Source organism: Equus quagga, chromosome 1, assembly GCF_021613505.1.
Source record: "Equus quagga isolate Etosha38 chromosome 1, UCLA_HA_Equagga_1.0, whole genome shotgun sequence".
Classification (NCBI taxonomy): Eukaryota; Metazoa; Chordata; class Mammalia; order Perissodactyla; family Equidae; genus Equus; species Equus quagga.
In genome coordinates, this window is record NC_060267.1 from 690,568 (window position 1) to 704,359 (window position 13,792).

Consider the following 13,792-nt stretch of genomic DNA (forward strand, 5'->3'; position numbering starts at 1 on the left):
ATGCAGAAGACGGAGGAGGAGGAAAATTCTTAAGAATACAGCAGCGGGCGGGGGAATGAGTGGAGGGCTTTGCCTTCGATAAGAGCAGGAAAGGACTGTGAGGGCAGAGATGGTGCTTAAATTGTATGCTCAATGTACGCAGTGCTCGGCACACATTAGATGCTCAATAAATGCTTGCTGAGCGACTCAGGTGGACATCCACTCAAGCCCAGGAACAGAGTGAGCAGCAGGTGCGCAGACAATGAAGAGTAAGCAAGAGCACAGAGAGAAATGGCTTGTTCAAAACCCGTGATCAGTCATTGCCTATTTGATCACGTGTTCCCTATGATCCTGATCAGATAGTTTAGGAAATTTCTTTAAAAAATCAAACTGGATATTTTATGTGAAAACACAGACCACATGGTGTTTTGTTGATTTAGTTTTTGGTTTGTTTAGTGTCTCTCGTGATCCACTAACTGTGTACTCTCAGAGGGAAGAGCTGTGTTTTCTACTTGGTAACACATTTCAGACCCATGGCAGGAGCCTGATAAATCTGTGATATGCAGGCAATTTCCCTTAGTTTCATGAATATCTTCAGCGCTGATAAAAGTACTGATTATATTAAACCCAAACACACATTTACGAATCGCATATCTATTTTGCCTTAAAGACACAAACTTGTACTTGGTGGGATCCAAATATTTGTTTACACGGCTGAGCAAACTGTAATGTAAAAATGTCTGTGTCCTCTGGTCCAGTTCACAGAAACTCACTTTTATTGCACCCATGTCAGGGCCTCCAGATGAAATGGAGAACAGATTATCTGTTATTAAAAATCAACTAAATATATTTTGACCATATTAGGACTCAAAATGTTTTTGGAAATTTGCTATTTAGCAATTGCCTTCCTCAAAGGACGTGAGGGCCAGCAATCCTCAAAAATTGAACACTATAAAGAAAGCTCATCAAACAAGCTACATTTATAACCTGAAATATTTAAGATCTTGTTTTCTTTTTATATCAAGAATGAGTCTATTGATGTTAATAAATTGTGAAACTTTGTCATTGCATTTGGAGTAAAGGGAATAATAAATTTTGAGGTTCTCATACATTTCTCTAGCTTCATGCAATACAAACAGAAATGATATATACACCCTAATGGAGTGCATGAATAATGAGTCAGGCAGCTGTATTTTCATCTTATGGTAATACAAGAGTGAAAAATAATATACTTGGAAGAATTCTGATGAGTTAATAACAAATGTGAATTTATCTCACATATTCAGTGAATGAGAATTTATGTTATTTTATTCCAGAGTTACTGTGAAATTTTTATTCATAGCTTGTTAGGAAATCATCAAAGATTTCATCTGTCATTAGTCTGTTCTGAAGCTCTTCCAGCATCCTGATTATTTACTTGAACTTTCTTGAGACTTTGAGCGATACTGTATAACAGCCATCTTATTTAGAAAGAATTTCGGCCTAGGAAATAGAAAATTTAATTTAATTCAAATCAGAGGGAGTAGCAAAGAGTCCCTGAGGAGGGGTCATTTAAGCTGACACCTGAATGATGAGAAGAGTGAGGCAGTCGAAAGGGACAGAGGGGGGCATGTTGGGGCGTGTGGCACCCCCGGCGTCCAAGGACCCCGTGTCCCTCACCACCCCAGCGTGGGGCTAAGACCTGCATTCCCATGAGACCCCGGGCAGCCTCCCCGAGCCCGCCTCCCACGCAAACACTACCCGTCCCCAAATGGCCAGCCGTCTCTGATTCTTCCTCCCTCATACTCGCTGGGATCCCAGGAAGACGTCGACTTCCTCCTGAAAGCAGTTCTTTCAGTTCTGCGTGACACACAGGAGACTCCTGCCTTGCTCCCTCGGGTCCCCTGCCCTGGGGTCCCCTGTGCCTCAAGGTCACAGCTGTTGGCAGTGGGGACATTTGCCAGCGTGCGCATGGCTTCCAAGACGGCGGCTGATGCCATGGGTCCCTCCAGAGGATGCTGTTGGCTGGTGGCTGCCGAGTCTCCTTGTTGGGGACCCTGCTTAGCTGGCCGACCCCCCGTGGGCTGACGCTCTGCTCTGGACGTCTCCATTCTTGTGTGCCCCTAGATTATGTGTGTGTCTGAAATGGGGTTTTCTTTTGTTTTATTGTTTCAGGCTTGATTTCCCTGGAGTTCTGGCACAAGCCTGGACCCCCATTCCTCGTTCCTCCTCTTCCAGTTCAGTGAAGTCCATTGTCCTTAAATCCTTCTCTCGAGACCCAGCCCTCATTTCCCCGGCATAGGCTTCTTCCCAAGGAGCTCAGTGGGTAGAACAGACTCATGGCTGTTTCTAGCTCACAGGTTTTTCTAGTGATGCCAGATTTTCCTGAGTCCCTAGGTGAACACCATTATTTCAAGCCATGGTCATCCTCATATTAATTCTATATTTCTGGCACCTAAGTTTCTCAACCAACATCTTTTACGAAAGGTTTTTCAATATGTGATTACATGTGGATTTTTAAAATTCCATATATGATTCCAGAATCTTCATTTGGTGCCTACGAGGGGACCTAGACATGTCTGGCTGGATCAGCTACCCCCCTCTCCCTCATCTCTTCTAACGTTGTTGAAAGTTCAGTAGTAAGGAAATATGATTACCTTGTAACAGACTGGAGGAGTTAGGGTGTGTATAGAATTCAGAGTAAATTGTAACCTTAATAAGAGATATGACGGGAAAGTTCACCAAGAAACAAGGCGTCATTCCCCACACCACCTGAGTCTGAGAGCAGGGTCCTGGGTGGGTCAAGGCTATAATGTAGAAGAAAGAGGAGATGAGAATGGAACCTGGGCCCCAATGTGGAGACATCAGAGAGGAAAGGGGACTGAGAAGGAGTGGCCAGTGAGTAAGAAGCAAAACGCGGCCAGCGAGGAGTCATGGCAGCCTGGCGCGGGGAGGCGGCCAGCGCGGAAGAGGGAGACCTCCAGTCAAGGCCGCTGGAGGGTGAAGCAGAGTGCAGAGGAGGGTGACCTCTGGGGGCAGCAGCGTGACCTCTGGGGGCAGGACCCTGACCTCTGGAGGCAGCAGCATGACCTCTGGAGGCAGCAGTGTGACCTCTGGAGGCAGCAGCATGACCTCTGGAGGCAGCAGCGTGACCTCTGGAGGCAGCAGCATGACCTCTGGAGGCAGCAGCATGACCTCTGGAGGCAGCGGACTGCTGTGCGTGCAGGAGCCGTGCAGGGAGAATGCAGGTGGAATGGAGGAATTGGAGACAAGGAACACGGACAACTCTTGCGAGACCTTTGTTTGGAAGGAGAGCAGCAAAAAGGGGCGACAGCTAGACGGGAGGTCTTTCGGTCTGTTGGCTTTTGTTTTAATGTGGGAAAGCGTACAGCGCGTTTGAAGGTAGGTTAGGAAGAGGACGGGGAGGATGAGCTGCGTCGTCAATGCGGGAAAGGGAGGAACCTCCCCCACGGTCACCGCCGTCCGTGCCTTAATGTGCTCATCCTTCGTGCTCTGACGTTCTTCTAAGTGGCTTCTCATTTTTTACGATAATGCTGCAAAGAAAATCTTTGTGTCTGTTTTTTATGCATTGAAATCATTTCCTTGAGATAAACCTGAGGTGGATTAAAGATCATGAACGTGTTTAAGACTCTCGACGGCGCCCTGATCTTTAAAAGGCAGTGTGCCGTGCCACCGGAGATGTGAATGGTTGTTTACTGCGCTCCCGCTGGAGCTGTGCGTGCATCTCAGCGCCGTGGTCCATGGCCCGCCGCGGTGGCTCCACCACCTGTGCTCACGGACTGTCGGCCCCTTGGAGACGGAGGTCATGCCTTAGTTATCTTCGTTCCCTCCTTTATTCAGACTAAGCATTTCACTAATAATAATAATTACAGCAGTCATTTATCTGAAACCCCTGTGTGTTAAATCATAATGGTGCGTATAGGTGGTGGGAGGACAGTCACCGTTTGTGGCCATTTGAACAGCAGGTCATTACTTGGGCTCCACTGCAGTCACTTTAACTTCCCCGTCAATGAAAGATCAGTAGTGACCCCTGCTCTCTAACGGGTGACAATCTGTGAAGACCCTAGCACAGACGAGGAGAGTTTGGGAGGAAATAGTGGGGCTTTAGGGAGAACTTTATCGTGAAAATATCCTGTGAACATATCATTTTTAAAAGACAGAAAGAAAACCCCTTCACTCAGCACAGCTGGTCTGTAGCCCGTAAGTTCTCCTCTTACTGTTTTGCTAATTACCAAGAAGAAAAGCCTGTGAACCTCCACTCCAGGGACTGGGGGCAGGGCCCCCGGGGCGCGGCTGCTGCAGGAGGCCCGGGTCAGCGGTGTCTGGAAATAGCAGCAGGCTGCTCCCTTGGGGGGGCGGCCCGAGCGAGGCTTCCTTGCAGCCAGGGCGCAGGAAGCTTTCCATTAGGCCAGCTTGCTCAGCAAGGAGCACGCGGGAAGGGAGCAGATGGGGGTCAGACTCAGCCCAGCATCTGGTTGGTGTCCAGACAGGTAGGCGCCTCTCTGGGGACGGTTCGGTGCGAGGGCAGGAAGGCGAATCCTGAGATTCATGTGTGCGTCTGTGGTGTTCGAGTGAATCAGGAGGCTCCTGGTGAGGTCGAGAGGAGTGTCTTTTGGCTCTGAGTTTGAAGTTAAAAGAAACGCTATGCAGTTACTCAACATCTCTAAACAGTGATGACCCTCCCACTATCATAAGAAGTTACTCGTAAAATGTAGATCCATCCTAAAGAGAATGAATTCAAATACATCTGCTTGGGCAGAACTGAAACATTTCACAGAAGATGCCAGGTGGAGCAGGTGTTTTCCTGGTTTATGTGGCGTGGATGCTACACTGACCCTGGGGAGAAGGTGACTGCTCACATCTGTGATAACGAGGAAAAGAAGCTACCACGAGCGAAGTCACCAAATCCAGACGTTTGCGTCATAACGGCGTCTTGGGGATCCCGCCTTTGCAGACAGGTTTCACTAAAAGACTAACCAGCACCTTGCATCGTAGTCGGCCGCGGAGACCAACGCATGAGAGGTGACACCTGGAGACATCCTAGCCTGATTCCCAACCAGGACGCAGCTTTGTTGTTTCTACCAGCAGATCAGGAAGCCTGTGAGTGAGGCTTGGCTGTCCTCACAAGAATTACAGGCCAATTAAAACCATGTATGAATTCATGGGTTAATCTACACAGAAAGTGCTGTCCTCAGGGGCGAAGTTTACAAGATATTCAATTCACTTACGTGTATTTCAAAACATTTGTGTTTAGTTTCCTCTGTGTTCCAGGCAATGATGAAGTTCAGGGCATACGAAGATTAAGAATAGAATTTAGTTTGAGTGTTTAAAAATGATATAGTGGTTCTGGTGTTGGTGCAAAGTTAAGGATAATTCTGATTTTGTCTGTGGTCCGTGATGATGACTAACAATGTCAAAAACAGTGCGTCTGGTGACTCCATCCATCTGAATAATAGAATAGAATTAACCTCCTGTCTGATTCAATATTGCAGAAAACAGTCATCAAGATGGCCCCAATAGTATATCATTTGATTCAAGAAGTCAGTCTTTATTTGCCATGAAATATAGCACTGCCAGATTTCTTTCTTTTCTTTCAGTGTTTCTCTAGTGGGAAACATGAGTAGATAATTATGCCAAATCATGGCTTGGCAATAATTTTAAAGTGGGATTTAGGGTTTAGTAGCAAGATTTCAGACCAAAGAAAAACAAAAATTTTTAGTGATTTTCCTCTTAATATCTAGTATATAGGTGATTTTTAATAGGAGGAGGACCAACCTGTTTAAATCTGTCGTTTAATAGAATTTAAAGCCTGAAGGAAGATGTGGCTTCTTAATTTTTACACCAAAATATCTTCCCCTGGAGCTTCCACGGTCTTAAATTTATTTTTTAAATTGCTAGCATGAGTTGCTCAGTTGATAATTGATGCTGGGTTGTGTTCTATGAAATTAGCCTTGTCTATATTTGGCTGTAACAAGGAGGAATAAGCTATATATAGTCTCCTTTGTTCTTCTGATCAATCCATGCACGTCTATCTAACAATTTAATAATTAGATCAGCAATACAGCAGTGCTAATAAAGACCACGGCCCCAGTCATGCTACGAGGGAAGAAAAGGTATTCCAGGCAGGACTGAGAAGTAATAACAGGATGAAACTGGCACCATCATGCTGTGCATTAAAGTTACAGACAGCGTCACTCAGAGTCTTTTCTAGAAATGAGATGGTTCTTGGGCAACTAATCACAAAAATAACACGTTGTGGAAAATCATACACATTATCATTTTGCTGTCTCCTTCTGTAGATGAACAAACCACAAGAACATTGGCTAAACCTTATTCCACGTTGTCTTTATTCATTCTTAGTTATGCAGAAAATTGTTAATTCCCACTGTGACAGAAAAATCAAGATTACCAAGAATAAAAGTTGAAAGGACATTAAATCATAGAGCTTTTATTTGCATCTCAAAAACACATGCCAATAAAGCTGGTTTTCTTTTACCCTGTTTCCTGGAGAATTGGGCAATTCACCAGAAGAGTGAAGAACAGAATCCTGTTCCAGTCACTGAGGTCAGACAGAAACTGCTTCAGGGAGGGAGCAGAAATAAATGTGAATTTGTGACGTCCTTCCGTGGACGTCAGCCTCCAAGCCACCTGTGAGCAGACCAGCGGCCCAGAGCCTTGGGGTACCCTGCCGCTCACGCTCAACCTCCTGCTTGTGAGACGATGACAGGCCCAGAGGACGGACTCCTGTGGACTGACCCTGAGCACAAAGAAAAGGGAGCCCTCGCCGTACTGTCCCCACGTCTGGAACAGGCCCCAGTGGTCTGCAAGGCTGTTAATTTCTTCACTTTTTAAGTGGTATTTATAGTTTTTTTTTTTTTTTATAAATTTGCTTCTAGGCAGTTTTAGCTGCTTTAACTGTATGCTACAATTTTTTTTTTTTAGATTTTTTATTTATTTTTCCTTTTTCTCCTGAAAGCCCCCCGGTACATAGTTGTATATTCTTTGTTGTGGGTCCTTCTAGTTGTGGCATGTGGGACGCTGCCTCAGCGTGGTTTGATGAGCAGTGCCATGTCTGCGCCCAGGATTCGAACCAACGAAACACTGGGCCGCCTGCAGCAGAGCGCGCGAACTTAACCACTCAGCCACGGGGCCAGCCCCGGTATTTATAGTTTTGATGGGTTGGGACAGTATCGGTTTCTGACTAGAAAGCCAAGTGCTTGGGGGCTGAAGGACGACTATTCTGCCCTCAACGTCTGTTTCCGAGCACCCCTAAAAGGCACCTAGGAGTCAGTGTGGTCTCAGTTCTCACCGAATTGAGACAGTCTCCTCTGTCTTTTCAGGAAATCGGAGTGAGTGGAGCTGTCACGGCTGTGAGGGTTAGTCCGTCACCAGGACAGGGCTGGGTGGAGAAACCTGAGTTTGTCTGGCCGCGTTTTCAGGCACCCTCCGCCCAAGTGTTGGACTTTTGTCTGTACAGGGTTTCTGCCTGACCCGATTCCAGCCGTTTTTGACTTGAGCTTTTGGCTGCTGTGTTCTGCCTCCAGCTTGAGAAATGCTGCAGGAAGGGGAGGGGGCGTAATTTAGGGGAGACTGAAGAGAACCAGGAATAAGAAGAGAGGGAAATAACACTCAAGACAAGATGGAAAACATAGTCAGGGGATGGATGTGGAAAGCTCTGTTGACTTGAACATGTTATAACGAGACCTGAACACTCTGTTAGAAGCAAGTAGCTCGCTATTATATTTGTTTACTGTACCCAGGAAATATCTATTTTTGGTTAAGTCGTGATTTTTCTCCTGTCTCTAAAGAACTTTGTGTTAAACCTCTGTTTTCTTCTATTTTGTCCAGAAATGTTTGTGACTTTTATAAAAACATTTTTGCGAGCATGAATGGACACAAAATCACCAAGAATAGGAATGATCGCATCGTACAGGCAGGTGGAGCGCTGGTCCACCACCCGTGGGGCCCGATCTCCTCTGGGTGTTTGTATTTGGAAGACTCAAGACCTTCACCATCTCACGATTTTTAAAAGTAGCTAATTATAAGGATGAGGTTTACTCCAAATTACGCAGAATTTAAAGTTTTTGGAACAATGTATAAATGTTCTTTGCTTAATTGCTGAGTTTTATGAGTCTTTAAAGGCAAAAGAGAAGGATTTTTTTTATAAGAATGTTGTTAGGGGGTGTGAGAGGAAACACTAATTGAGAGGTGATGTTAAAATAGAGAAGGGAGATTAATTAAGTGAAGGAAAAACTAGGTTATAAAAAGCTTTTCAAATGAGTAGGATAAGGGCATCTCATCTCGTCACTAAACTGACTCTTTCAATATTAGTATTTAATTTGTTGTAGTAAAGAAAAAAGAAGAAAAGATGATGCATGTGAATTTAGTTCAGTGTCTGCAGAGTCTTCTACCCTCTTTGGGATTTGGGGTGACTGTCCGCACAGCCGTGGTGTGAAAGTTCAGGTAGGGAGTGAATGGAAGCAGAGACTCTGGAATCAGAGAACCCTCCCTAAAATGTGCCGTTTTAGACCTAAACCTCGAATGTGTATTCTCTCCGAAGATTATACCATTTTAACAAAACCAGGTTTCCTTGACCGTTGCTCCGTCCTCCACTGTAGATTCCCGAGTGGCTTTGGCTAAAGCTCCTTGACAGGTGCGACAGTTAGTAAACGTGAGCCCCGCAAACCCGGTCGGGCCACCTCTGCGTCTGCTGATGTTGTCACCGTTCCGGGGACAGAGCACGGACGTCCAGCCAGCCCCCGGAGTTGCCGCTGCACTTCTCCTCTGACTGAACATCCAGAGAAGCGGGTCGTTCTTTAGCTGCTGTTAGCTGTGACGCACGGCAGATCCCCGTCTTTAAGCAAAGTTTGAGGAGCGCTGTCCGTCTGTCACTGTGGGCTGTCTTCTGTCTGATGGCTCATGCGGCCCTTAGACGCCCCGTGAGAGGGTGCAGTTTTCATCCCCATCTGACAGATGAGGAACCTGAGGCTCAGGAGAGTTAATGAGTGGACCGAGGCCCCCAGCCTGGGACCCTCAGCCTGTCTGTCCCTCGAGCGTCCTCCTGACCGTTGCATTAGGGGGCAAAGCTGTCTCCTCTGGCATTTGCTGTCCCACCTGCGCTTCCAGACACACAATCGCGGGGCAGAGCAGTGGTGGCGCGGGCGGCTCAGGGTGGGAGCCCCGTGCACCAGCTCCTCCCTCCACACAAGAGGTCACACGCCTTCTCTCACTCACCGCCGTGTTCCTCGAGCTCCTTGTGAATTGCTGTAATTGATGAGCTGCTCTGCCGACTGAGCCGCCCGGAACCGGAGCAGAGCGGGGCTGCGAGAGACTCGTGAAGTCGGCCTTGACTTGTCCTCGGTGTGTCAGGTGTCCCTCTGACCAGAGCTCCCGTGCTGTGGCTCCACGTGCTGGAAAGGCTGGCTCCGCTCAGTGAGGGCGTCTCAGGAAGGAAGGCTGAACCGTCTGCTGCCGCGGCTGTGCTGTCCTACATCAGGGGCAGACCCTGGGTTTGTGACCCCTTCCAGCCCGCTGTGGAGCTCAGCTCTCCCACTTGCTAGCTACACAGTGTTGGTTGTGACAATTCACGTGCTCCTTCATTCCGCAGGGCTTGTTAAGCCTCTGCCACGTGCCGTGTGCTGTGCTGGGCCCGGGACAGAACAGAGACCAGCCTGACAAGGTCCCCACCAGTGGGGCCCACATTTTAGTGAAAGGAAATACACAATAAACAAGTAAACAAGCTACAATCTGTCAGATCTGATAAATGCTATGAGAAAATAAAGCAGGAGGATGGCGGGGCCTGCCCAGTGGAGCAGCAAAGTGCGCACATTCCATTTCCACGGCCCACGGTTCACTGGTTTGGATCCCGGGTGCAGATCTATGCACCGCTTGTCAAGCCATGCTATGGCAGGCGTCCCACATATAAAGTAGAGGAAGATGGGCATGGATGTGAGCTCAGGGCTAATCTTCCTCACCAAAAAAAAAAAAAAAAAAGGCAGAAAGCCGGCATAGGAAGCGGCCAGGCCCGGAAGGCCTCTCTGAGTCTCTGAGGAGGCAGCATGTAAAGTGAGCTGGAAGACCAGAAGGAGCTCCATCCAGTGATGCTGAACAGCCCTCCGCAGGTGAGTGCCAAGGTCCTAAGGGGAGAATGGGCTCTACTTGTCTTAGGGACTGGAAAAAGGACCAAGTGCCTTGAGAGAGGGATACGAGATGAGGTTCAGAAGTAACAGGAGCCAGAGAAAGTAGGACCTCTTAGGCCCATGTCACTGAATTTTACTCTAAATAGGATAGAAAGCCATTGGGTGATTTTAAGAAAAAAAGAGAAGCTGAACTCTTTGAAAACAAATAGATTTTAAAATGGATTCAAAAGACCCAAGAAACTATAAATATTATGTCGCTCCTTGTGTGGAACGGTTAAGAGAGGGCATCCCAAAGAATAAGCTGGCAGAACTCAGAAGATAAATGAAGATAATAATAAAACTCAAATTGCAGAAATGAAAACCACATTAGAAACAAAAGAAATAGAACAGATTCTGCTGAAAACATATAAGGACAGTGAGCAGGCCTGAGGAAATTTCGACTGAATAAGGATATGCAAGTGGTAAGAGAAAAGAAGTATGTACGACAAAGCCGTTAGAGAGAAAGACAAAGAATGTAAGGTTGCCTAAGTGGCGTCCTTGAAGATGAGCCAAAAAATATTTAGAAGAAAAATCATTCAAATGTGTATTTGGAGCAAATATTTAAAGAGGTAAAGAGTCTGGAATGTGTAGACTTCAAGGGCATACATACCCCAAGCAGGAACTATGAAGGCAGGAACGCCTGGTGACGTCTTGTAATCTTAAACTAAAGACTCCTATGAGATTGCAAGCAGAAAAAGCAAGATATCTACAGGACAGGCTAGCCTCAGGCCAGGGTATTTTTCACAGCAACATGCAACCCCAGAAGCCCTTGGAATAATAGCAGCAGAGTTCAAAGGCAAAAAATTAAAATAAGGATTGAATCATGAATTTAATATCCAACGAAGTTGTCATTTATTGTTAAAGGCACCATAAATATCTTCTCACTCACCTAACGCCTCAGGAAATACGGCACTGATGACCCCTGCCTGAAAGAAGCTGTTTGATCATGAAATCCAGCTAAATAAGAGACACACCAAGACAAAGAATTCACGCGTGGTGACATCCATTTAAAAAAATACCGCTCACGGGCGCTGAATCCGTTTGAATATATGACTGACACCATGGACTTTCAAACCCTTTAAACATAGCGCTGTGGCCGGAATTCAAGTGCTACATTTTGACCAGTCCCGTTGGACTGATTTATTTCGAAGGCTCACGGGCTTCAGCTGCCTTAGTGGACAGTCTGGTGACCAAAGGAAGTCTTACGAGGAACAGTGTCTCCTTTGTAGGGCGTGGAACAGGAAGGAACGGAGGCCCCAGATAGAGCAGTCGACTCAGGAGCATCTTAACAAGCCAGAGGAGTGTGAAATCTTCAAATTTTTCGTTATGTTTAATTTTTTCTGTATGTTCACATATTTGTAATATCAATAAAAATACTCATTCTCGGATGTAACTCTCTTTGGGTTGTTTACTGCTGTGAAGTGGCTGAGCGTTTGCATTTAGAAAGAGCGTTTTAATCTCTGTTGTCATTGCCGTGGAAATTGACATCCTGTCCCTGTTGTTCCGAGTTCACATCATGGGATGGGGAGAAGCTGTGCGTTCTAGCATCTACCCAGAAGGAAGGAGGGAGCATGGGCCCTAACCGCTTCCTGCGAAATTCTCATTTCGCCTTGAATCCTTTCTTTTTCTCAAATTGCACTCATATATGATGTCGGGCACGTATTAGGCCCTTAAACGTTTGTTTGTAGTACTGTGTTTTAGCATCACTGTTTTCTGGGGAGAGGTCAGAAGTACATGCGTGCGCCGTGGAGTCAGTCCCGCTTTTCACGGGCAGGCAGAGCGACCCGGCCAAGTCTTCAGATGTTTTGATGCCGTGAATCAGATGACTGCATCTTTGAACTAATTTCTTCAACTCACGTCTTCACTTCAGGCAGGTGGTCCAAACCCGTTTCAAATGTACAGCTTTCACCTTCTTGGAAAGCTGCCTTTCTGCGCGATTTTTAGTCTTGAGCTCCCATTTCAGTCTGAGGGACTTAGACGCTAATGCTGTTTCCACAGTAACAAGCCGCACGGTAATCACAGCCCTGGGAATTGAGTTCTCAAGTGTGTGCACAACCCCCTTGACTCTGGGTTCCCAGCATAGACCGCTGGCTCCAAATCCTGCCCACGGGGAGCAGGGACGGGCCTGCCTGCTCACCTCTTGACAAGCACTGCTGATGAGCCACAAGTCCACGGCCCACAGGCTGCGGGAACTGAGGAGACGTCCTTGGCCTTGCAAAGAAGGGGGTAAGCAGTGTCCAGTACAACGCCCGGCTCTTGTGGCAGCGTCCACAGCCTTGCAGAGCCGGAGGTAAGCTGTTGGAGAAGAGGACGCCTCTGCTTCTCAGAGCCACCAGGTGGACTGAGTTTTTCTGATCTCCTGGATTTTCTGGGTAGATTCATACAACAAGCTTAAAAGTACAATGTTTTTCTCATTCCAAATCCTACTCGTCCTTCAGGGTTGAGCTTAAGTCTTACTTTTCTGCATTAAATTATGTTGTTAGACATTGGAAACATTTTTAGACTATAGGAAAGTAAGGGGAATAATATAGCAAACAGTTGTGTACCATTAGACGATTTTACTTAATAAGAAAGTATTACTGATGGTGTGAATGTAGCTTTTCTACCCACCTCCAACGTAATTCTCCTGTTCCCTCCACAGAAGCAAGCTGTACCTTATTGTTGGGCAGTTGGGTAGAGTTTTTCAATGGTTCTGCCCATTTCTGGATCTTAGTTCTTTGCAAGGAGTCCATTGACCGAGCTCTACGGCCGCCGCCCCCTGCCCCCTAGGGCGTTAGAAGATGCTAAGGTGCCAAAGGCGGCGGGGCTTCACTGGGCCGTTGGACTGGGAGCCCTTACTCCTCGTCTGACCTCCCCAGCCCCATCTGATTGCTGTAGCACTGAGCATCCGGTCCAGCTTCCGACCACTCGTTCTATACCAGCTTTACGTATAGAGTGTGTCTCATCTCCTGACAAACAGGACATTCTTGAAGCAGCCTCCGTCTCCTTTTCCAGCCACCCAGAAGAAGGTCCTCTAAGAGCTATTGCGCTGTAGTAGTCTACACTTGGAAGCCAATCTCTTTGTCAGAGACGTGTGTCAGAGAAGTGTGCCTCCCCTTACAGAATAGCTGATACCACAGCCATCCCGCAGTTATTGATAACCTACCGTGGTCAACTTAGTGAACCAAGCATGATAAAATATAAGATATGCATAAAGATTTGCTTTCCCCCTCCTTGCAAAGTATCTATCTCAAATGATTATGATGCATTTTTGAAAATACATAGTGAATTAGTTCATGGTTTAAGTGTAGTAACAGCATGCATGGGTTAAATTAAGGCTGTATTATTAATTTCGTAACTTGATTTGTGTTTTGGGAATTTTTAAATGTTTGGTTGTCTTTTCCCAAAAGAACCTGAAAATAAAGAGTGTTTGCCCAAACAACTGAATGAGAATTGTTTACCTTATGCCGAATTATCAGTATCACTGGCTTCTTTACCAGCATTTGAAAATTCGTTGTTGTACCTCATTCTTGCGCCCACACTGGCAGTGGGTCAGCGCGTGGAGAAATGCGGGGTCTGGTGTTACTGACCTTACACAGCAGCCTCCTCTCTGTGACTGCGTGAACACAACTTCAAGGTGGCCTTCAGTGTGCATT

The 13,792-nt window shown here is 46.5% G+C and overlaps 1 protein-coding gene across 1 annotated transcript in view; it reads left to right on the top strand.

Moving 5' to 3' along the window:
- The window catches only part of PTPRR (protein tyrosine phosphatase receptor type R), a 132,039-nt gene that overhangs the window by 17,259 nt on the left and 100,988 nt on the right, over nt 1-13,792 (top strand). The window lies entirely within an intron of this gene.